Source organism: Petaurus breviceps, unplaced genomic scaffold (assembly GCF_028583685.1).
Source record: "Petaurus breviceps papuanus isolate PSGF00001 unplaced genomic scaffold, PetGlider_PUasm1.0 37, whole genome shotgun sequence".
Classification (NCBI taxonomy): domain Eukaryota; kingdom Metazoa; phylum Chordata; class Mammalia; order Diprotodontia; family Petauridae; genus Petaurus; species Petaurus breviceps.
Genome location: NW_027186296.1, coordinates 109150622 through 109158850, shown reverse-complemented (window position 1 = coordinate 109158850; position 8229 = coordinate 109150622). Strand labels below are relative to the sequence as shown.

At 39.0% G+C, this 8229-nt stretch overlaps 1 pseudogene; it reads left to right on the top strand.

Moving 5' to 3' along the window:
* The first annotated feature begins 3094 nt into the window (after positions 1–3094).
* LOC138168375 (alpha-enolase pseudogene) lies at positions 3095–7857 on the top strand (annotated as a pseudogene).
* Positions 7858–8229: the final 372 nt, after the last annotated feature.

Sequence of the window (8229 nt, the reverse complement as noted above, 5' to 3'; positions counted from 1 at the left end):
GGGATTTGTTTTTCTGGTATCTAAATAAATGCTTCAGTTCTGTCCTCTATATGGAGAGTTTGGTATATTTTGTGATCGAACATCATGCAATATTTATAGACATGGTCTTTATCATGATCATGGGCATGATAAATATTTATATGTATATTTTATATGTATATGTATACATATAAATAAATATGTAGCATTAGTGCTACATAAGCTAATTCTATCAAACATTTAAAGAACAATTGATTCCAATACTTTATACACTATTTGCGAAAATTAGAGAAAGATTCCTTTAAATTCTTTTTATGACTCAAATATGATACTGATACTTAAATTGGGAAGAGCCAAAACAGAGAGTGAAAATTATAGATCAATTTCCCTAATGAATATAGAGGCAAAAATTTTAATAAAATATTAGCAAAAAGACTACAGCAGTTTATCACAAGAATAATACACTTTGATCAGGTAGGATCTATTCCAGGAATGCAAGGATAGTTCAATATTAGGAAAATTAACAGTATAATTGATCATATAAATAGCAAAACTAGTAGAAATTTTATGATTATCTCAATAGATGCAGAAAAAGATTTGACAAAATACAACACCCATTACTATTAAAAACACTAGAAAGTATAGGAATAAATGGAGTTTTCCTTAAAATAATATGTAGCATCTATCTAAAACCATCAGCAAGTATTATATGTAATGGGGATAAACTAGAAGTATTTTCAAAAAGATCAGCGTTGAAACAAGGATGTCCACTATCAACCCTCTTATTCAATTTGGTGCTAGAAATGAAGTTGAAATAAGAGAAGAAAAAGAAATTGAAGGAATTAGATTAAGCAAAGAAGAGACTAAACTATCATTCTTTGCAGATGATATGATGATATATTTAGAGAATCCTAGAGAATCAAGTAAAAAACTACTTGAAATAATAAATAACTTTAGCAAAGTTGCAGGATAGAAAATAAACTCATAGAAATCCCAGCATTCCTATATATTTCTAACACAGCCCAACAGCAACAATTAGAAAGAGAAATTCCATTTAAAGTTACTGTAGACATTATAACATATTTGGGAATCTACCTTCCAAAACAAACCCAGCAACTCTCTGAACACAATTACAAAACATTTTTCACACAAATAAAGTCAGATCTAAATAATTGGAAAAATATCAATTGCTCATGGCTAGGTCAAGCTAATATAATAAAAATGAAAATTTTATTTACATTAATTTACCTATTTAGTGCCATACCAATCAATCTACCAAAAATTATTATATATATAGAGAAAAAATAGTAACAAAATTCATCTGGAAGAACAAAAGTTTCAGAATATCAAGGGAATTCATGAAAAGAAATGCTAGGGAAGGTGGACTAACCATACCAGACTTTAAACTGTATTATATAACAGCACTCATCAAATCTACTGGGTACTGGCTGAGGAATAAAGTAGTGGATCAGTGGAATAGATTAGATACATGAGATACAGTAGGCAGTGACTGTAGCAATCTACTGTTTGATAAGCCCAAAGACTACAGCTTATAGGATTAGAACTCACTATTTGCCAAAAAAAAAATGTTGGGAAAATTGGAAAATAGTATGGCAGAAACTGGGCATAGACCAATATCTTACACCATACAGCAAAATAAAGTCTAAATGGGTGCATGATCTAGATATGAAGGCTGACACTGTAAACAATCTGAGAGAGCAAGGAATAATTTACCTGTCAGATTTATGGAGAAGGGAAGAATTTATGACCAAACAAGAGATAAAGAGCATTACAAAATGCAAAATGGATAACTTTGATTACACTAAACTAAAAAGTTTTTGTACAAATAAATCCAATGTAACCAAGATTAGAAGAGAAGTGAAAAATTGGGAAAGAATTTTTACAACTAGTATCTCTGATAAAGGCTTCATTTCTTTTTTTTTTTTGTAGGGGGGAAGGCAGGGCAACTGGGGTTAAGTGATTTGCCCAAGGTCACATGGCTAGTAAGTGTTAACTGTCTAAAACCTCAGGTCCTCCTGGCTCCAGGGCAAGTGCACCATCTAGCCACCCCTTAGTTTCCCTTTTTTTTTTTTTTTTAAGCAATCGGGGTTAAGTAACTTGCTCAAGGTTACATGGTCAGTTATTTCTGGGTGTGGTGCTAAGTATCTGAGTCTGGATTTGATCCCCAGGTCATCCTGACACTGGAGCCAGTGCTCTTACTTGCTGAGCCACCTGGCCACCCCTAAAGGCTTCATTTCTAAAATATACAGAGAATTGAGTCAAATTTATAAGGATTCAAGTCATTCCCCAATAGATAAATGATCAAAGGATATAAAAAAACAGTTTTCAGCAGAAGAAATTAACAGTATCTATAAGCATATGAAAAATTCTCTAAAACACTATTGATTAGAGAAATGCAAATCAAAACAATTCTGAGGTACCACATCTCAATGGTCAGATTAGCTGGACAAGATATGGGAAAATTGGAACACAAATGTATTGTTGGTGTTGTGAACTGATTCAACCATTCTGGAGAGGAATTTGGAACTATGCCCAGAGGGTTATAGAAATGTGCATTCCCTTTGACCCAGTAGTACTACTTGTAGGGCTGTATCCCAAAGAAATCTTACAAGTGGGAAAAAGGACCCTTATGAACAAAAATATTTATAGCTGCTCTTTTTGTGGTGGCAAAAAATTGGGAATCAAGGTGATGCCCATCAACTGGAGAATGCCTAAATAAGTTGTGGTATATGAATGCGATGGAATACTATTTTGCCATAAGAAATGAGGAGCTGATGGACTTCATAATATCATGGAGAGACTTATATAAAATGATGCTGAGTGAAGAGAGCAGAACCAAGAGAACTTTGTACACAATTACAGGCAATCATATGTGTGATAACTTTGATAGGCTGGATTCCTCTCAACAATGCAAGGTTATAAGACAACTTCAAGGGACTCCTGATGGAAAGGGCTATCCACATCCAGAGAAAGAACTGCAGAGTCTGAAAGCAGATTGAAGCAAATGACTTGCTGACTCTCTTTTTTGTTTTGTTTTGTTCCTTCTTTCTCATTGTTCCTTCCATTGGTTATAATTCTTCTTTACAACTTGACAATGTCTAGTGTGAAGGTATCTGTAGAACCTATATAAGATTCCATGTTGCCTTGGTGGGGGAAGAGGGGAGGAGAAGAAAATTTGGAACTCAAGGGATTGTGGAACTGAATGTTGTAAACTAAAACTAAATATATAAATTAAAAAATAATATTGAGCTGGAAGGGATTTTAAAAACCATCTGGTCCAATATTTTCATTTTGTAGGTGAGAAAAAAGTGAGGTATAGAAAAGTGATGTGATGGGGTGGCCAGGTGGCTTAGTGAGTAAGAGCACTGGCCCCAAAGTCGGGATTACCTGGGATCGAATCTGGGCTCTGATACTTGGCACCACACCCAGAAATAACTGGCTGTGTAACCTTGAGCAAGTTACTTAACCTCAATTGCTTAAAAAAAAAAAAGAAAAGTGATGTGATCTGCCCCAGATCATTTAATTTTCTACTTTTATGATCCAGGTGTCCTAACTCCAGTTCAGTGCTTTTCCTATTATATTCTTCCCTTACCTTATTCAGCTAAATATGTATATCCCATGTTTTTAATGATGTAGTAAAATAGGTGGGAACTTCATTTTCAACATGTTTTTATATCTATGTATCTCTTCTTCCTTAATGTGATCCTTGCTATCATATTTCTATGCTTGGGTTGGCAGATGTCGTGCAGGGTGTTTGAACATGCATCTACTAAATGTCCAGAAAGACTGGTTATTATAGCTTTGTTTGTTATAGAGAAGTGGGATGGGGGGTAATAAAGACTCATCTTCTTGAGTTCAAATCTGGCCTTAGATTCTTACTAACTATGTGACCCTGAGCAATTCACTTAACCCTGTTTTCCTCAGTTCCTCAAAGTAAAATGAACTGGAGAAGGAAGTGGCAAATCACTCCAGTCTCCTTGCTGAGAAAACCCCAAATGGAGTCCGGAAGAGTTGTGACTAATCAACAACACAAGATTTCCTTAGGTGGAGTTAAGTGACTGTGTTTTTAAATCTAGTGTGTTCTTTGAATACCATTATCTTAAACTAGTCAAATATTTCCCATTCTCCAGCCTCTCTTATGGGCTCCAGTAGTTAAATCATAAGGAAGTTATGAAGACAGGAGGTGTCAAATCCAGTTTGGAAGCTAGTGTGGGATTTGTGCTAACACTGTCTCCTTTCCCTTCATCCTGCTCTTTCTCCCTTAGACATGGAACCATTTTCTGGTCTGTTTTGCCCAGGCTCTACACTGTGAAAGGCCACAGGTTAATGATAAAGCATTAAGTCTGTCCTATTGGTTAAAATGTGGGGTGGGGTCAGAAGGTCAGGAATCCAGAAATGGGATCTCAATCAGAGCAGAAGAACAGAAGCTGTAAAGAGAGAATTGAGTTTCATAATTAAGCAAGCAGTAAGTCGTCTGGGGTTCCCAAGCACCATCAGTCCAGCACAGAGTTCTGTACCAGGAGCCAGGTGAGGTGGTCTATTCATACATAGTGTGTGCTTCAAATTACTTCACCTAGAATGGTCCCTGGTGGTCACCCTATTCTAGGTGCTATAATCAAAAACATTGAGGTTTGAAATCAGGGGAACCTGAGTTTAAGGAATGGCTTTGCCACTTTTTAACTGCATGGACTTGGACAAATGATTGAACTTCTCCAGGGCTCAATTAAAATTAAGAGGTTACAACTGATGACTATTATGCATAATTCCTACCAGATATAAATCTAAAACATCTTATATTTCTATATTCTAATAAAAATACATTTCTACAGCAACAAAATACTTTCCTAAAGGCAGAACTGTAAGATAGCTGGTACAAGTATTCTTGTCCCCCACTTTGCAGATGAAGAAGATGAGGTCCAGAAAGGAGCAGTGACTCAGCACCAGAATTTAAACCTATGTCTTATGACTCCAAGTTTGAAATTCTTCACTACGCTACCCTGACCAAGGGAGTTCAGGGCTCCTCAATGAGTCCCACCTCAAGTTCTACCTACCTTATCATATCCATATACAAACCTTTCTCCCTTCTTCCTTACTGAGATGAGACCCCAAATCATATATGTGAGGCAAAAGAATTGCTCTTTCTAACAAGCACTGAAAAATGATTGCCCCTTTGTGTTTAGAAAACAGGAGAATACCTTTATCTAAAATAATTTTGTAGAAGTTGTTTCTAGTCATTCTGTTGTGTTCAGCTCCTTGATGGCACCAAGGAGGGGACTTTATAAATCAATCAACTAGCCCATTCCCCTCATTTTATAGATAATGTTTGAGGAAACAGGTCTAGTGAGTGACGTGACTTTGGTGAAAGTTTTAAAGCTCCCTCTGCATCATTTCTTACAAGATTTCCTAGGATGCACTGAAATAATCACTTTCATCATTTCTTAAGACTCAATCATATTCTGTTACATTCATATATCATAATTTGTTCGTCCATTCCCCAATTAGTAGATATCTCCTTAATTTCCTGATCTTTGCTAATACAAAAGAGGTACTATACTTTCGTACATGTGCTGGGTATTTGACTAGTAATGGTATAGTTGGGTAAAAGGCCATGCCCTGTTTAGGATCTTTTGGGGCATAGCTTCAAAGTGATAAGGCCTTGATCTACGCTGCCCTGAAAATGCTCTTTCTCCCTGCTGTACTGGTTCTGTACTCAGTGGGTATGTGCTCACTCCTCCTTTCCTATAGCTGCAGCCCAGTGTCATGTCTGGTCAGCACTGCTAGACCTGGCACTTAGAAAGAACAGTGTGAGGGGAGTCCTTCAGTCTTGGCCCACTCAGCTCTCTGATCCTCATGATGGGTTAGGTGGAAATTTGTGAGCTGAAAGTTCCAAAGGCTTTGGGGTGAAAGTTCTTAAGGCCTTGTCTGATTCCCTGAGGACTGTTCCATGGAAGTCCTAGAACAAGAGGGTAAAGTAGACCATTTAATGCTCCCTCTTGGTGTAGGTAGGTCCCTCATCCTCTGTTCTCTGAGCCCAGTGGAGGAACCCCTAACCAGAAATTCAACATATCTATTTATAAGATCCAGGCAAGAGAGATCTTTGACTCTTGTGAAAACCCCACTGTTGAAGTTGATCTCTATACTGAAAAAGGTCAGTTCCAAGCTGCTGTGCCCAGCAGTGCTTCTACTGGTATCCATGAAGCCTTGGAGTTCTAAGACAATAATAAGACCTGCTACATGGGGAAAGGTGTCTCAAAACAGTTGAGCACATCAATAAAACTATTTCCCCAACTCTGATTAGCAAGAAACTGAATGTGGTGGAGCAGAAGAAGATTGACAAATTAATGATAGAGATGGATGGCACTGAGAAAAAATCTAAATTTGGTGCAAATGCCATATTGTGGCTGTTTGTAAGGCCGAACCTGCTGAAAAAGGTCTGTACCTATACATATTATGGCCTGTACCGCCATATTGCTGACCTTGCAAGCAATGATGAAGTCATCCTGCCGGTTACAGCCTTCAACATGATTAATGGTGGCTCCCATGCTGGTAACAAGCTGACCATGCAGGAGTTCATGATCCTCTCCGTTGGAGCCACAAACTTTAAGGAGTCCATGCACAGTGGAACTTAAGTCTACCACAACCTGAAGAGTGTGATTAAGCAGAAATATGGACAGGATGCCACCAATGTGAGGGATGAGGGTGGCTTTTCTCTGAACATCCTGGTGAATAAAGAAGCTCTGGACCCACTAAAGAATGCTATTAGTAAGCCTGAGTATGCTGATAAGGTTGTAATTGGCATGGATGTTGCTGCCTCAGAATTCTTCTGATCTGGGAAATATGACTTGGACTTCAAGTGTCCTGGTGATCCCAGCGGATACATCTCCCCTTCTGAGCTTGGAGACCTCTATAAGAGCTTCATCAAGGACTGTCCAGTAGTGTATTGTAACAGTTATGGGATTTAAAGATCTCCCATGCCCCATGGACGTGCTGACATAGCAGAGCAAGAAAAAAAAAAAAGCTGAGCTAACAGTCCTGTGGTTGGCAGTTGGCGGCAGTTGCCTTTTTTTTTTTTTTTGAGTTGGGACTCCTGCTGAGCACTGCCAGGGGCCAGAGCTGCTGGGAGCGCTCTTCCAGGACGCTGGGTGGTTGCTGTGAGTGGGGAGAGGAGGACCTTTGCCTGAGGTAGCCTGTTCTGTTTTGAGGGCTTGAAAATGTGGGTGCTTTCTACTTTATCTACCTGTGCCAATGTCATAACTACTCTGATGGCTTTCACTTTCTGGTTTTGGGACTCAGTCTTTTGGTATCTTAATAAATTTTCTAGTTTATTTCCCCAAATGGCAAACCTGACGTATTTTGTGATGGATAATTATATCAGCATATTTGTAATCTCTATAGGCATTGTGAATATGGCATTGCTGATACATGTATTGAAGATCCCTTTAATCAGGATGATTGTGAAGCTTGGAAGAATTTCACTGCTACTGCAGGCATCCAGGTGGGAGGGAATGACCTCACAGTGACCAATCCCAAGTTCATTGAAAAGGCTGTGAATGAGAAAGCCTGCAACTGCCTCCTACTCAAAGTGAAACAGATTGGCTCTGTGACTGAATTTCTCTAGGCGTGCAAGCTGGCCCAGTCCAATGGGTGGGGAGTAATGGTTTCCCATCGTTTTGGGGAGACTGAAGATACCTTCATTACAGACCTGGTGGGGGGTCTCTGCATTGGCAAGATCAAGACTGATGTGCCTGGCCATCTGAGTACCTAGCCAAGTATAACCGGCTCCTCAGAACTGAGGAAGAGCTGGGCAGCAAGGCTAAATTTGCTGGAAGAAATTTCAGAAACCCTCAGGCCAAGTAAGCTCTGTGGCCAGGAGGCCTAAAAGCTTGCAGGGGCCAGTCACTTCTGTAGAAGTCAGCTCCTGTCCTAAGAATGGGCAGCACAAAGTACTAGATCAGTTTTGTTTTGGGGGCAGGGGCCTCTGTTGCTTAACTTCCCTCTCCCCTCCACTCCCTGGTCATCTGGTTCTGTCAGCAGATCCTTGACATCCTGTGACTGGGATTGAATGACCTGTCCTCACCCCCAACCCTGGTGGTGATGTGTGAAGCCATATACTTGTGATGCAGCCCCAATGAGCCCACAGGCCAGATCCTTAGTGGCTTCTATGTGCAGTATAAAAGTATTCAATGACCCACTGAAAAAAAAAAAGAGGGTAAAGTAGAAATAGAAAAA